At 28.0% G+C, this 18591-nt stretch overlaps 1 long non-coding RNA gene across 1 annotated transcript in view; it reads left to right on the top strand.

Moving 5' to 3' along the window:
* LOC113378534 overlaps positions 1–11114 on the top strand; it is a 38382-nt gene extending 27268 nt beyond the window's left edge. Inside the window, exons 3-4 of the long non-coding RNA XR_003367194.1 lie at positions 70–220; positions 10902–11114. This is a non-coding gene — a long non-coding RNA (uncharacterized LOC113378534). The remainder of the gene's footprint in view (positions 1–69; positions 221–10901) is intronic.
* The last annotated feature ends 7477 nt before the right edge of the window (positions 11115–18591 follow it).

Raw genomic sequence — 18591 nt, 5'->3', positions numbered from 1 at the left:
ATAATAATAATTAATCATAACATTAAATACAAACATTGTAAATAAATATTGATGTCGATTTTTTTTCAGATGTCGCTATCCTTGCTACTTCGTACGTATTGGAGTAAATAAGATGCGGAAGTTAGCTGCATGACACGTTCAAAAATATGGTACTTCGTTTTTCGCATTTAGAATTCAAATGCATTTTCAGCGAATGAAGCGCCCGCCGAAGGAGAGCGAGGTAGGTACCGAGGGCGGTGACGGTTGCGGTGGCGGTAGTTGCGAAAATTTATACCCTCTTTGTGCAATTCCATTTTTCTGTACGTCATAAGCCAGTGGTAGAAAACTTATGACTGGCGTTATATTTGTTATATGGAATTTTACGCAAAACGATATTTTTAATATATTTCAAATCGAGTGCATTTGTTTGCTACGTCAAACATTTTGCTATAATTTCTTCATTCAGTGTATTCATGTGTATTATAGTTAAATCTATTAAGTGAAATTTTAAGGGGGTATTCTAGTGTAGAGCGATGAATTTTAGGTCATTTTTAAAGTGTCGTAAAAGAAAGCAATGAATGTTTTTACTATCCATTTTTTTACCACTTGTTTATTAATATTATTAAAATACAAAACAAAAATAAAAAAGTTGAAAATTGTAAAATCTGGCAGTTGATGAAGTGGGTGTTCTCAAAAAATTGGCACCTCACTCTTGACAAGATTTCAGCTATCCTAGCCATCGGAAATGCAAAAAATAAAAAGATTATTAATCTACAGTGATGTCGCAATTGCCCGAACTAGCGATGAGTAAACAATTTTTTTTACAAATTGGCGACTGTATGAAAAGAAGTGTTTTTTTACTGTTTTTTTGAGTTTCTCGAAATGTTTGAACATAGTAAAAATTGGAATTTGGGGATAATCCTAATTCGGGCTATAGATAGGTCTATAAACAAGACTCTCTGAACATTTCAAGTGAATCGGTCGATTAAAACTCGAGAAATCGTGTCAACAGTACTGAAAAAGTCTGTTCTGAGAAAAACGCATTTAAAGTTTTGCGTGAAGCCAAACCAGTATAGAGACCGAGTTAGTGAAATGCCTATATCTCTAATAATTCAAATTTTCAAAAACCTTCTCGTGCACATATTTTTAGATAGTTAAACTTTGAAAATATGAAATAAAAAAAATCGATATTTTTGAATTTCTACACTAGAATACCCCCTTAAAATTGTCATAAAATATTCATAAAGCTGAAGTATGTACATATAACAATAGTGTATTTTTAGTATTAAAGAAATGGTATACTATTTCCAGCGTTTCGAAAACTTTCATTGCAACGATAGAGTTTCTAGAACGGATTAGACCCGTAACACAAAATCTTTAGTAGAAAAAAGAAAAACATTTTGAGGAATTATTAAAATTTTGAAAACACCCAAGGACAAAACATAAGTCTCTAGAAGTGCCTTAATTAATAATTCAAATAAAACATATTTTTTAAATAATATAGTTCCTTAAATAGTGAAGTTTTAACTTCAGTAAATATATATTATGTAACTTATCGTCACCTAACCTGATCTCAATTTATCTTAATTTGAAAAATAACGTATCTTTAACATCTAAAAGCCCTTTAAAAGACGTATTTATAAGCATTTTTTTTATTATTATTTACGGTTTTTGATCTGTCGGTCATTTAGTCCCTGGTTACATTTTTCAGAAATAAATTTCATAAAATTTATTCAATATGTATGAGGTATAAGTACTTATTTAAAACTACTTAACAGTGAATACATCTCTCACTAGTCTATACCTTTACATTATATCTTTGTAAAAAAAACTCACTAATATTTTGTAATTTTTTTTATCATTAGTGAACATAGCCATTGTTCCATTGATTGAGAATATAATACCAAAATTATAAAGTTCCTGCAGTAACAATTTTTATTGACTTGGCACTTCCAAAATATATGGTCCAGATTATGAACTTCCATTTTAACAGAAAGAATCTTATGCCATATGCAAAGTTTTGCAAAACCCTTTTTTTTGAGAATGTTTGAAAAAAAAAAGTTTTTGAGTCTAAATTTATAGTTCAAATCTTCTGTCTTATATCCCAAAGCCTTGAAGCCATCATTGGTTAAAAAAAATACGTATAAGTGCGATTATAAATAAGTATATTGTAACTAATAATTATCTATATAATAAGTATATAATATAAACTAGATTATGAATAATAATTATAAATCTTCAGAAATTCTGACAATTAACAAAGATATACTAACACTGGTGTATCTTTATTTTCAATTTCAAAATAATCATTTTCAATTTTCAAATTTACTAATTTATAACATTCGAATATCAGTATTAACACTGAAACAAATTAGCAAGATATCGCAAGATTCAATACACTTATGTATAGATATTGATTATAAATATCAAATTCAACCTTTATTTAATTAAAATTAAATACATTTTAAATAAACAAAATATTTTAATAAGACATTAAATTATCTAACTCATCATCGTTAACCTGGTTTAACCCTTTTTATTATATTGTCAAAAAACTTGTTCAAGAAAATGCTATGAAAAACTACTGAATATTTTTTCAAATTTCTTTTTTTTACTTGAAAGTACAATTCTTCCGGTTAGTAATAAAAAAATACTTTCATTCAAAAGATTGCTTCGGCTGACTATGCAGTAGCTTACACGATGAAAAGTTCGCATCTTTATCATCGATTATGTGTACTTTCAAATTGATGAAATTCAAAATAATAGTTAGCTGAGCCTAAAGTTTTAGTATGATTTTTTAGTTTTATTTGTCAGGGCTTGAAGTAATCACTCATTTATACATTATCATTAAAAGATACAGATAACTATTAAAACAGGTATTGTTATAAGTTCATGCTTTCTATTGCAAAATGTTCTATGTTGATCATTATTATTAATTCTACGAATCAACCGTACTATATATCAATGAGGATTGATATTTTGATACCAAAATTAATTTTAATTGATATTTCAAAAATGATTCAAGTATTATTATCGGAGAAAATTTGAGGATATCGCAATTTTCAGTACTTGCAATATGCGTTCTGTGTGTTAACTTTAAGAAATTTACAAATATTTATTCCTTGCATTGTGAATTATGCTTCATTTGTTTAATTAATTGTTCATAAGTATTACATATGTAGGAAGTTGGCGTTTTAACATTATGCGACTTAATTCATTTTCGATTGGACAGTTTGGTCTCTTCCTCGATAGTCCTAGCAGCGTGGGAGTTGGGTTGCATATGGTTTTCGCCCTATTAGTTCATGCAGGGCCTTGGGTATTGTGTAGTCCGAAACAAAATAAAATCGTGTACAAATTGCCATCTCTATTATTTCTTTCTAATTAACTAGCCATCGCAAATGCTATTCAAAGTTTCTCGAAGAACAATGTGTTGTTTGGTCGTATGAAAAGCGCGCAGCTCGGTCTCTCTGCGCACACAATACAATGCCTAATCAGATATCACAAATGCTCGGTCATGAAATATTCACCTGCAAAAAAATATAGCGACTAAAAAGGAAAACAGCAACAAAACGAGTGCGCACGTTATCGATTTATAATTTGAGTGTTGTCAGCGGCGGCGAACTGCGAGCATAATATAATAATATGAACTAGAAGAAAAGGGCATAAAAATGCTTGAAGATGATAATCAATTATTTTTAAACCAATTAAAAAATATTCCATATTAATCGGTCTTAAATTAGCATTACAACGTTGGTCTCTATGTGAATTTTAACAAAAATTAATATCAAAAAAATTTTTTTTAGAAGAGTCGTCTAAAAAACAATTTGTTACAAAGATAAAGATATTCCTCAATCAATCTGTTTTAGAAAAACGATTTTCGAATAGTATCTGTTGTGAAATATTGGTGTAAACGGTTTTGAGTTTAATTTAAAAAAACAATTTGCTCAAATAATTACAAAATAAAATTTTGCCAGAAAGTTACGAGTTCTTAAAAGCAGTTTTTACTTGAAATTATCTACTATACAATTTTGTTGAAAAATTTTTTTTTGCAATCCAGTAGAACAAGAAATAATATTTGACTGAATTGAATAACTACCGAAACAATTAATTATTCGTTGTTTATGCTCTATTTTTACATACAAGATTCGAAATATTCTTATAATAGTGTAACGAAAGACAGCTCTCGATTTGCAACAGTGTTTTAGTTTTCATCTATCTGGCTAATTCATCATTTCAATTTTTTTTTTAATTTTCTTCATACGTCGGAACCCGATAATTTCTACAAACCCTAGTGGTTTTGCACTAAAATTTAGTTAACACTTAGCATTTTTCATACAAAATACCAAATTTTGACTCATCACAAATACCAAATTTTGTTAAAAAGCTGATGTTTGCTTAAAATAAAAAGATAATGAAGAAACATCTTTATTTGTAAGGAAACGAAATTTTCGAATGAAACTATACACAATAATAATATTTCTTTTTATCATATACAAAATTCCGGCATTTCGATGTTAATTCAAAAAATGATAATATTTGATCTACCTTTTCTAATAGCTAATGCCCTTTTTTACATAGTTAGATTTATAGATTTTACGAATAATTCAGATCGGTTGATTTGTTCTTTTGAAAACTCGCACAAACTTTGTATTCGAATATATTTACATACTACACAGCCAATCAATTTTTTACAAGGTATGCAAAAATGACCTGAGGATATTGAATGATGTAAAAAAATATTGCGATTTTTTGCGGTTTTTGTAACTCTGCTGAGAGTGCTAAGTTAATAGTGCTAAGAGATTTTCAAGTTGGCTCACAGGTAAATAATGTTTGTATCTCAGACGTATCTTTAGTAGTTTTAAACCATAATTAATTTTATATAATATTTTTATTTTGAATATAGTAAGTTCTAAAATACAAATACATACTGTGCATAGTATAATTTATAATTTTATAAAAAATATAATAATAATATAATATAATAATAATTATATGGCTTCTTGAGACACCAACTTCAAGAAGACTGAAGAAGAAGCTGCTCAAAGATAATATAGAGGACCCTTAGAAATATTTAAACTTTATGTAAACAGAATAGTAGAATCACTTATTGAAGTGATTCTCTAAATATGAATGTAATATTTATCAGATAAACTTATATGTGTGTTTGAAAGTGTGTGTGTATGTGTGCGAGTGAATGACATAAGCCAAATAGCTCATAGAATTGTCATGTATTCTGATTGCTATTGAAAATAAAATTTAAAAAAAAAATGGCATCTCGTTGAAACACCAGTGTTTTGTGGAATCATTTTGAAAAAATTGATACTACAAAAACACAGTGCAATGTGTGTAAACAGCAACTACAATTCAACCACGGCCAATTTAAAAAGCCATATAAAAGAGAAACACATTTTTGCATATGTTACATTAAAGAATCTGAGTTAGGAACACCTCAGCAGAAGCAGACTCGCCTTTCACCCTATGTGAGAAGCACCAAAGAAACAGTACCGAGCTGCAGTAGTTGACAACAGCAACATACAAATGCGCACCAAAGGATTTTTTAGACACTTTTATTACCAAAAAGATAAGCAACGAACAGAAAAAAATGATTGATAATGATCTAATGGATATGTTCATTGACAGTTTCTATTCATTTTCGCTAGTTGAGGAAAGATATTTTAAAAAATTATTGCGCTGGATTCCAGGATATGTTCCTCCATCAAGGAAAACCGTTTCAGGATCTATGCTGGAAGAAAAATATCATAATGTAGTTGAAGGTGTAAAAGAGAAAATTTTAGAAGCGGGGGCTTCTAAGAATTTAGGGCTACAGAGTCGTATGTGGCTGTTACAGGCCATTATATTACAGAAGACTACAAATTAAAAAATATGCTTCTCGGATGCTGCCAATTTGAAGGGACGCATACGTCTGAGAATATAGCAAAAGAGATACAAAGACTGCTCACTGAGTGGAATTTGCAACAAAAAGTTAATTTTGCCATAAGCGATAATTCTTACAATATGAAAAAGGCAATTAAAAATATTTTGGAAATAAAGCATCACGGGTGTTATGCACACACAATAAAGTTAATAGTGAACGATGGACTAAAATTAATTAAAAGTGAAATTGATGTTGTTAAAAAAAATAGTAAGTTACTTTAGAAGAAGTGTTACTGCTTCTGAAAAGCTTCAGAAGAATCAACTACAAATATACGGACAAACCAAAAAATTACTCCAAGTCATTGATACATGATGGAATTCAACTTTTTATATGGCTCAACGATTTGTGGAACTAGAAGATGCAATTAAAATGACCATGAGTATATTAGAAACAAACTCAGCACCAGTAACACCAGAAATGTGGAAAATGTTAGAACAATTATGCTTAATATTGAAATCATTTTAAAATATAACTAATTCTACAAGTGGTGAGAACTATTTAACGGGAAGCTTAGTGATCGTTCTAACAAGATGCTTGAATGAGTCTTGCTCAAAAATCTTGCTTAGAAATGACTTGCTGTCTATTATTAGAAAAATAACCGAAATACTTAAATCAAGCATTAATGATAGCTTTTCAAATGTTGAGAGGAGTGAAACATTTGGAATATTTACATTAATGGATCCAAGAATTAATTTACAGGGATTTTCTAATATAGAAAATGCAAACTTTATTAAGGGACACCTACAGCAAATTGTGGTAAATATCATCGAAAAAACAATAATTGCTGAGTATGAGGTTTTACCAGAACCATCAATTGAGTACACCGATGAGTATAACCCATGGTTTATTCTAAGCAGTTTGGTAGGAACGTCATCACTTCAATCGACTCCTATGGGTATAGCCATCAAAGAGATTGACATGTATTTTGCTGATAATGTACTACCAATGAAATCAGCAGATGGTATATTCAACTGACCAATGGAATGGTGGAGCAAACATAAGCATGCATATCCAAATTTACCAAAGGTATTTAAAAGATACTGCAATATTGTAGCCACTTCGGTTCCATGTGAACGAATGTTCTTTAAGGCAAGGATAATATTAAACGACAGAAGATCGAGACTGAAAAGCACGAAAGTAGAAAAATTCTTATTTTTGAATGTAAATCAAGACCAAATCTAACATATATTTGAAATCATTATACTATATGAATTATATATAAAACTGTCAATTATAATTTAATACTAATACATCTGTTTAAAATATATGTTTGAAAATAATTTGTTTTATTTGCAAGACTTTAGTAAAACTCCATTTAAATTCCACCAAAAGCCTCATTATTGCAATAAAGTTGATCAAAATCACTAGTTCTGATATAGGTTAATTATTTTTAGTAGAAATAATTACAAATATCAATAAATTGGTCTCCAAAAAAACACGAGAAAAACACTCTTAAAATAAATTTTTCACGAAACACGCTTGGATAGATTAGTGCGACAAGGCTGTGACAATGACGCTCAACATCTGACAGGATTGTTATTATGGCTATCTTTGTGCTATACAGTCGCGGAAACATTAATTAAACCAGCTAATTTCCAAATAAGGCCACTGTGTCATTTTATCAGTATATACCATTTTGTCCGTATTTTCTTTACTACGATTATCACTAAACAAATACACAAAATTATATGTAATTCGATAATTCAGAACTTAATTCAATCGTATATAGGTATACATATAAGATGTGTTTGTATGTTTCTAGTGCACATTTCTTGTAGACACATAAAACTTTATCCTTGCGCACGTAATACAATGTTGTTAGGGATTTCGCAGTATAAAGATTCGCAAGCGCATTTTAATAAATATCGTGATTTACGAATCATAAAAACTGCATTTTGTAGTTCTTTCTTACGTTTAATTGTTTAAATCGCATTACGGAATGAACGTGAGCTAAAATAAAATACTAAAATTATTTAACTAAGTATTTGCAACATTGTGCACTTCTAAAGATACCACTTAATAAGAATAAATACACTAGCACGGTAATTTAAATTAAACAATTCAATACATTAAGTACTTTTCGATATAAACGAGCATTTTCTGACGAGAGGATTTTGCAGAGTTAATTATAAGCTTGACCTTCTGAAAATGATTTTTATTATTTGTGCTTACATTATGTTATTTTATAATATAGTAGTTTTTTGTTACATGTAGCGTGAATAGTTTTTTAAAGATAAGGATGCGTTTGCAGATTTTTTGTACTATAATAATTGAAGAACATGTTATTAAAATTATATATTAAACTTGAGATATGAAAATAATGTATATATATATATATATATATATAAATTAAAAAAAAACTTCAGTTTTAAGATAGTCCTTTTTTTCTAAATATAAAGTTACTCTTATTATGCTTCCACGTTCAACTGAAATATATTATTTGATTAATTTAATGTATTCAATGGAGTTACAATAATTTAGGTTGCAAAGTTATTATATAGCTTTAATTATTTACATATAGTTATTTAAATGGAAAAGAGCGGACGTATGTTTTGTGGTTGATTGTTAAGCTGTATCAGATGCATCATCAAGAGAAATATTCCATTCAGCATCTATATATATCTTCAGAAAAGTTCCCAGTCATTGTCTAAATATAGAAATATCTTTATTTGCTATTGTTTTCTAAAAAATATAATTTCTCATATCTATAGTGGGCAAACACATCCATTGTCTCAATTTTAATTATAAGGGACATTTTGAAATAAAAATAGTAATATTTAATCAATGCTAAATACAAATTTTATGTGCACATATTTACAAAATTTATTTTTAAATATTCATCAGCAGATTTGGAATTACTATCAATTTAATTCCTGTAAAATTCTAATTCATTATACTTTTTTATTTACTACTATCTTATTTTTTACACTTCTGTCAGTGCTAAGGTTTTAGTTGGTACTTTTTACCACAAACCCATGTAAGCTTTTATAGAGCTTACATAAAAAAATCTGTTGAATCTAAGTATACCTAAAGTGGACATTTTTACCCGCGCACCTTTAGGTCCTGCTCTACCCTATATTTATACCCTATTTTATATTTATATTTACTTTATAACTCTACAGTATGTTTTTCTTTAATTAAGCTTTTTCATTAACTTAAAAATTCCAAATTGAAATTCAGTAAAAAACGTCTACGATTTAGCTAAATTCTAATCGGCTCTTTAATGGGAGTTCACCACTGTAGCAGCCGAAAAAAACGTATATATTTGCTGTTTTTTTTCGGGTGGAAGGAAAAGTAATAATGTCATTGCAAAAGTTGACGATACACTTAAATATGTAATTTTAAATATATGTAAACAAATCGAATAAAAAATTCAAATTGTTGTAGTTATTTTGCGTGCCTCGTTGAAAAATCGTGTTTCGAGAAAAACGCGTTTAAAGTTTTTAAATAAATTCTGGATAAAAAAAAAACGAAAAACTTTTCAGTTAAATTTTACCTATTGTTGACATTTCAAACAATACACAAAGTAATACATAAAAACAATAAGAAATGTATACACCTAAGTCTGTTTTTACACGGAGATTGGTTCCAGAAGAAGCCGTGTAAAAAAAAACGTGTAAAAAAAGACATTGATCTTATACAAAAATGGGTGATTTGTTCCTAATCTCTAAAACCTATTAAAATTAGTGAAAAACAACAATTTTTAAGAACAAGAATTAAATTAGTTCTATTCACATTTGCTTTGACCAGTAAAAATTGTTTGTACGCGCTAAAGGGGAATTCACTTAAATCTTTAAGCTAGTGTTCGCAAACTATCGATACTATCGATGGTTTCAGACTTTTTTCTTTCATAAATACTTTTTTGTGATATGAACATACTTGGCAAAAATTTAATTTGACAAAAAAATTTAGGTACATAAAATTTCAAATCGTGCTAAATGGAATAAATTCGTGTAAAAAAATTAAAAATATTCAATTTTCAAACCGTGTTATATCAAAACCGTGTACAAAAAGACCGTGTAAAAACAGACTTAGGTGTAATTTTAGAAAAGAGGTAATTTAGTATACGCGTCCTTATTTATATCCATATTCATGTATTAAACTTACATTAATAAGAAATATGTATATCAACACTTCCACATTTTATATCACATATTTCTAATTTACTTTCAATCTATCAATCTATACAACTTAATGTCATTCCAATGTAAGCGTCAGATTACTAGTTTGGTCATTGATAACTGAATTTTCCAGCTTCCGACAATCTTAGATATGTTGCAGGTTTTTTTTTTACTGAAAGCCTTTACATCAATAGTTTAGAGCCAGCGACCGGCAGCGATTCGTTGCTTTACAAATTACAATTGTCATACAAATGTTCAAATGAAACAAAAGTATTTTGGAGTTAGACGGTGGCACTTTGTTTAGTAAATTTTACTTAGAATATTTTTTGTATTTGATACTTATGAGCCGTATGTAAGCGAAATGTAGTAGCAAAAATTATGGCACTTTTAGGTTTTTATTTCCTCTCAAAGTTACATGATTTTAAAAATTGTAAATTAAAAAAAAATATATATATATAAACATTTAAACTCAGTCTTAATTCTCGAAAACTTGGAGTAATTGTACTTTCTTACTGTGGTAATAAAAATGTTATTCACGGTTACGATTTAAAACTTTAAATAAACAAACTTAATAAAAATTAACCACAATATCCCTGTTTCGGCTTGACGTCAAGGTCTGGGACACTGTATATATATATATATATATATATATATATATATATATATATATGTTTAATATTTTTACTGACGATATTTTGTATTACTATATATATTCTGCTAAAGCTCGACTCTCGTGCGTACATAAAACAATTTCCATTAACCGTAAGCCTGTAGTATTACCAATTAACGTTGATATATAGTTATGTTATCGATAGAATTGCTCATTATACAGATTATGCTAAATGAGACTCATTTAATAAACACAGAGCGACATTGCCGACAAACTAACCAGCCGAATGATGACAAATAGATGTGCACGATCAACCCATTAGATCAACCCACACGTAGAGTCTGCAAAACCGCGGATTGAATCGCGGCCAAACTGACGACCGGCGGTAAACCTCGGCTTTAGAATCAGTGCGATACGGGATACAATCGCTAATACCAGTCTCTAAGTTTGCAGTTTCACTAATGAAATTGACTATAGAACAAAATATTAACCAAATATATTTTGATATGTAAATAAAGATGTGCACAAATTTCAAAGGCGTGAATTAAAACGCCGATTCACACTTAAGGGGTTACACCACTGTAAATTTTTTGAAAAACCAAAAAAAGGCTTAATATACTTATAATATTATTAATATTTTATACCTTTATTTATTTATTTATTTATTTATTTATTTATTCATTCATAAGCAAGCCGTAATCAATAATAATAGATATTATTTCAGGCTCTTGTCAAGCTTAATCATAATTAATATTAATTCATAATTAATTCATAATTACACAAGCAATTATAATTAATATTAAAAGGATAGTAATTTTATATACATCATAGTAGCTGCACGAATTTCGCTTCTGAAAAAGAGCTGAAAAAAAGCATTCAAACATTAAATACAATGTTTATCATCAAGTTCATCATATTAAAGTCTATTTGACCACGAGTCATGCTCAAAATTCTTGCACAAGGTTGAAAGTTATACTCATTTAAAACCGTCAAAATTTAAATTTATAAAATAGCAATAAAAAAACATGGTTGTACAGGCGTTACTTATAATTATGAGCTCTTTTTACTTTATAATTAGAGTTAATAAACTGTAAAAGCATTTTAACCAATAGATTGTCAGTGCAGAGTCAACATAGTCAATATAGGGATTGACTATATTGCAGCTATATTGCTGGAGATAATTTCAACAATGGTCCAATCAAGTTTTACAAACGATAATAGTTTAGGAAGCTATATAATAAAGTAAACATCTTAGAGACTACTTTTTATCTATAAAGAGACTACTTTATGTCTATAAAGAGACTACTTTATATAGTAAAAATCTTATTACTAGTATTCAAAAATTAAATCGATTTTTTTCACTGCTTATATAAAGTGGTCATTAATGTTATATAAAATACATAGTGAAACTTATTTGATATGACACTCTTGGGAAGAATAACAAATACGTATATAGTGGCGTGGATATTGTCAAAATAAACCTGGATTACAAATAGTGCATGACGTATTTTAAGATGCTGAAAAAATGATATGAACAATACTGGTGCGCTATGGACAGTCATTTGGACAAACCAAAACGATTAATTTACTTCATTATTTAATTCAATCCTTCTTATATTGCGTTACTAAAATAGCAGATTTCTTATGAAAGATGTTGGAAATAAATTGGTCATCTTACAAAATATGCATACTCTAAGCAAAGTACAAATTTGCTATTGATATTGATGGCAGGCCTAATCTAAGAATATCATTACATTTTCAATTCATGCTTCAAGACAAGTTACTTGTATATATATATATCGGTCAGGTGTATAAAAAAATCATGACGGCTTTATCACTGAAATGATTGTGAATGGATTTTGCCTGCGGATTAGATGTTACTGAAGCCGGAGTGCAATTACCCCGGAGGCCAGCAATCGTCTTCCCAAGGAATTACATGTAATAGGCAGAGAGCCGAGGTGCTCTCACCCCTGAATTTAATAAGCATTTACATCTGGTATTGGTTATTGAAATATCAAATCAATTAAATATGAATGTGAGGATTCAGTTGTTCAAATACTTAAACAAATCTTTTACAAGTGGATGAAAAGAGTAGTATTGAATGGATCGAATACCATGAGGATTTCTTTGTGGAACTTGACCTCTTATAAATCAATATTAAATTGGCAAAATTATTAATCAAAATAATATTTCAAGTCGTCAAAAATTAGAAAAAAAATTAAAATACCCATTTCAAATGGTTCAGTTATATCAAACTGTTCATCATAATCATTTTATTTTCGTAAGTTTTGTATTTTTATAGTTTTGTCTACTAAAACTATTTTAAAATTGGAAGAATTACTATTTTAATGAAAATAGTGAAAAAATCTTTCATTGTGATATTATTGACGAATTATATGATGAAATTTTTATATGCTGGTGCCGAACTCAGTATTCAGTTTTAATGTATACTCAGAAAATCCGCAATTTTTGTTAGAAATCTAAAAATTTGATGTGAATAGGTTATATAAAGGCAAATTTTTCATAACCATTATTGGTTCATAATCATATATTAATCATAAATTTTTCATAATATTTATTTTATAATATAAACCGAAAGTTTATCACAAATATTTAACGTGCTTAGTAAGAACTAAATGAAGCTTTCAATGTGCCTGCTAAACGTTACGTATAGAAATAAAAAAAACATGTATGAATATTATTTAAATTTTTATAAAACACATAAAATTTGTATATGCTAAGTGTTTGTTTTTAGCTTTAGAAGCCGTATTAAGATCAATCATATCAAGTTCTTAAAAAACGTTTAAAATTTAGTTCAGCATTTACCAATATTTTCACAAAATTTCAATTAACTTTATATTTTTTAATTATATAATACTTTTTCAAAGTTACCAAAAAATTCAACTTTCAATCTTTTTAAATATGGAATTTGTGTAGCTCCAGCAATTTGTTTCAAGCAGATAACATCAAACCTATGTGCACTTTTATGATATCGTTTCTTATTATAAATTTCATGTATATGATAGAACGGGGCACAAAGGTCCAATTTGACTTTGAGTATTTACATTGTGAAAACCAAACTCTATGTTCAGTAAAATTCCCTGGAAACATAGTAGAATTGCGCTTTTTTTTGTTTTTCGAAAACTGGTCACCTGGTCTATTTTAGCCGCAGTAAAATAGGACCGCAAAGGGCAAACAGGTTCAATATCTTATTTCAATTTTCAAGACATTTTACGAAATAATAGCTACATTATTCAACGAATGAAAATATGGTACATATTCTACTGGGGTAATATTGTATATCCTTTTTGTCTGGTTGTCAGAAATATTTAACAACAGAGTTGGTGTAACTATTTCAATAATTTATAGAAGTGTAAAATTGCATTGTGTAAATGTTTTTTAATATAATTTAAATAACATATGTTATACGAAGATCTCGTAAACTAAACAACACCGCTCACAACCAAAAAACTACAAACAAAAAAAATTTTTTTTTCTAACATTGACTTTTATCTCTGTCGAAGTAATAACTGATAATATATTTTTTGCCCTCTACTTTCAAATATTGTTATAAAAAAATTAAAAGCTTGCTTGTTTTGATATAACGGTGGTAATAATTGGAATTTTATTATTTCACCAACATTCTTGTATATGAGGTATAAGAAGATCACAGAATTTCTCTTCAATAATAGTTGAGCACTTCTGCAAATAATATGCAGTATTAATTTAGAGCATCGACGGCTCGTACGTATCAATCCCAAGTCCGTCGTCGTCGCATCGAACATCTATTATCGTCCAATTATTAGGAGGATCATTTACTAGTTATGGAAATGTTACGATGCAGGAATCTTTCGTTTTACTTACCAGATCTCGGCTCTAGTGTCTCTATTATACGAATGCCGGGAATCGTTGCCAATAATTTTCTAGATGTTTTCAACAGATAGTTACAGACGTACGTCAGTTGGCCTGTTCGTTTTTTGTCAAATCATACTCGCCGTTCATAATCGCATACCTTATTGATGCATAAAATAAGCTGTCTGTATACGTAACTGGCAGTAATCGACTGTGTATTAAATACACTGAACAGTAAAATTTTTGTACTAATTATTAAAAATTACTCTGATGCATCGAAATATAAAAACATTTTCCAACGCAGAAATGGACGTTTTCAAGAACTCTGGTAGAAAAAAATGGTGAATCAGTTTATATGAACTACCAATTCAAGTCTAAGTAATTTCCGTTGACGCGTAGGAAGTGTAGAAAAGCATATTCGTAAGACTATTGTTGTTACTGTTATATTCACTAAGGAAGTTACTTTTTGGCTACTGAAAGGAAATTTGATCTTCGAAATTTTAGATAACCTTCGGTTACTTTTTATATATTTTATTATTATATATTATATATTTATTGTTATATATTGAATAGAATTCTTTAACTAGGTATTTATTCCATGTCCTCATAAGTAACGTGAACATACGTCCCGGTTTGGCCGGGATTTCTATTTTGTGTCCCGGGTTTTTCTAAAAGCAATATTTGTTTCGGATTGTCTCGTTTTTTTTTAAATTAGATGATGAATCAACAAAAGTTTTGAAAACAAACGCACAAGTGGTATTTTTTTTAATAATATGAAGAACATTGAATGGAATTTTATACAAGGCTCAAAAGCAAGAGAAATATATAGATCGAAAAATGTAAAAAATAATCATAGATAAAAAGTTTTACATATAATAAAATAATAAAGTTCTTACTAAAAATCTGCAATTACGATTTAAAAATATTGATTCATATAAAAAAAACTTTCTTTTATTGTCAGCATTTGTTACTTTAAAGGGTCTAGCATAACTAAAAATTGCCATCCCGGTTTTGACTTAAAAAAAAAACAAAATTTTTTCACCATTATATTTAGTTATATGGCTGTTTTGAACGCCGATTATGAATATTACTCTCAACAACTTGATCATCATTATTATAACTGACTTACATTTTTTATATATTTTTCGGTTTGTATTATATTATATTATAATCACACTGATAATTCGTTAACAGACATACTACCTCGCATTCTCTATAAAAATTGCTTCTATTGATAATTTTTGTAAAAATGGAAATAAGAAATATAAATAATGGCTTTTTTGATTTCTTATTATTACGATTTGTCCTAAACTTGTTTAATAAGTAGTGATCAATTTTATCATACTTTTTTCTCTTGCAACTGATTCTATAGATTATAATGTATTCAATTATCTAAATTGTTACTTAGATTTAACTATATTAGCGGGCAGAGTCATATGGGTTTCCCAAATAAGTCATTTTTATGGACAAAAAATCTCGTTGAATATTATTTTTATTCTAAATGTAATTACTATTAAATAAATGTAATTTTATAGTTTGGAAACTTTTATTATATTTTTTCATAATTTAAATTTTAAATAAAATATTTAGATTTTATGCAGCACCTTCTGTTCAATTAAAAAAATTAGTGGTCTTTAAATTTATAGCCAAATCTATTTGTTTTAAATGTGAATAGAATATCAAAAGCTCAGATATATGATCAGATAAATACCCAGACAATTCTTATGAAAATATTATATTAAAATATTTAAAATATTTTATGAAAATATTTATCAACCAGCTCCAAGCTTTTCCCTGAATTTCCTTTATTTTGCTCACTTTTATTCTTAAATATTGAAATTGAATTAAATAAGCAAATGAAAATATATTTAAAAAAAAGATTTTGCATTTATAAGAAATATTTAATATTTTAAGTTTCTACACTGTAACACTAATTTACTCTAATTTAATCTTATCTTTAGTATTCAAAAATACGTTTTTGCCTCGTTGTTGATAAAGTCGACAAAACCATTAAAATCATCGAGGTCGTAATGTTAATGATCGTAGTTTGCCCAAGATTAAACTAAAAACTATAAAGCTAATCTTAGGTATAGAACTATCGCTGTATTTTAAAGCAAGCTCCTAGAACTTCATGTTTTACAAACAAATTGAATGTGAAATGTTGAATAAAATCAACGAACAATTTGACAATAGTAAATTTGCGGATTTTATTGGAAACAGTTATAACAAATACTTAAATATAAATTTTAAAATTTATTAACCCTTTCGACTCGGATGTCGCCGCTCCGGCTGTAAAATACATACAACAAATTCCGGAATTAGCGAGTGGTAAGGGTGAATATTCTTTTAATAATCTTTTTATTAAAAATATTTAGTGATAGTTTCTTGGCCTGAAATGTATGGATAGGTTTATGACAAAGATAATGAAATATACTACTATTGATAAATCTATTTGAATGATACTTTACTATAAAAAATGTTCAAAAAATGTTCCCGATGCTGATGTTTGATTTTATTTTTTTTATATTCATTCATAAAATTTTCAATACAAATATTTCGGAATTTATCTAATAATAAGAATACTTGCTATTGTCACATATCGAAAATATTTTCAAATAAAGTTTATTAATAGTAGCTTATTGTTAGTACAGAGAATACTTCGTAAATGTTTTGTATTTGCGTTAACTATTTATTCAAATTTTTGGTTTTATATATAACGCATTTAGTTTTTTTTGTAGATTTATTTATAAAGCATTCAATTTGGAAAATAGCTGAAATGGTTTGAACACAACCTTTTTGTATTACTACATATATTTGATTAATCAATCAAAATTAATTTTATAATTATATAGTTAATAATGTATGTATTTTTCGACCAAAAAATGGTGAAATACTGCATGTTGTATTTTATATGTTTATATTTTTATGTTTATCTGCGTTTCTAATTATGTTTAACAAAAAACATTTCTCTATGAGAAAAAAAAGTTTAAAATGTGTTTGTCGTAAATAGTTGACATAAACATGACATGTTTATGGTTACACTTCAAGATTTATGGTAAATTATCTAATATCACAATTTATTTTTTGCGTACAATATCGTTTATATTCAAATACGAAATAATTTATCAATTCAAAAAAAAAATGATTTTCTTGCAGTCAAAATAGGATACAATTAAAATTTATTTTTCCCGCTATAATAATTACAGTAGATAAATGTTAGTTTCTTATAACAATATAGTTAAAATTTTAGTTCCTATAATAATTATGCTAGAACAATTTTTGTGCTTTGAAAGTCAAAATTTATTCTACTAATTGTAAGCTCCAATAATTATGCTGGATTTTTTTTTCTATTTAAGAGGTATGGTCAAAATTGATCAACTATTATGACAAATAACTCTAACACAAAACCTAGCGGCAACGGTTAAATTGTCAGTTTTCAAACTGTTTTTGTTAAAATTACACAATTCCGTTATCAAACAATGTGGCAATTCTCAGAATATGCATAAGACATTTTTCAATTTCTCAAAAAAAAAAAAAATTGTAACGTGGTCGATTAATAAGATCGGCGAAAAAAAATTATATGAAGATGTACTACACCATGATTTACTACACATTGATTTATTTGGAATTACCAAGTTGTTAACATCTCTTCCATATATTGCTGGTGATGAGCAGTTGCTTGAATTGAAACCAGTCAATTTTTTAAAAAAAGTTTTGGTTGGCGAATGACGTCAATAGCTTGCTTCCAAGGAAAGAAAGGAAAGATTTTTCGACTCCACTTGTGGATTTCCTTATTTTAAGGCTTATGGATTTATGGAACAGAATTTTATTCATGAGTACATCATAAGCCAAGATTTGCTTGCAAAAAAAATGAAAATTGTAGGAACAATTTAGGGGAAAAAGAGAGTCAACAATTGCTAAAGTGTATAGAAGAGTGTATAGAAGAAAGGCAATAAAAAAATTTTATCTTTGTTTCTGAACATAAATTAATAGGAATAGGAGGAAGCATCAAATGGAAACCAGAAACTATTTAATTTTATAATAGCAAAAAAAAAATTAGTAGTTAATTAGCAGATATAGAAAACATGTTGATA

This window comes from Ctenocephalides felis, unplaced genomic scaffold (assembly GCF_003426905.1).
Source record: "Ctenocephalides felis isolate EL2017-DRISC unplaced genomic scaffold, ASM342690v1 CF-g0.4_SCAFFOLD_01886, whole genome shotgun sequence".
Lineage (NCBI taxonomy): Eukaryota > Metazoa > Arthropoda > Insecta > Siphonaptera > Pulicidae > Ctenocephalides > Ctenocephalides felis.
Note: the sequence above shows the minus strand (reverse complement) of the source record. Positions and strands in the feature narration are given on the sequence as shown.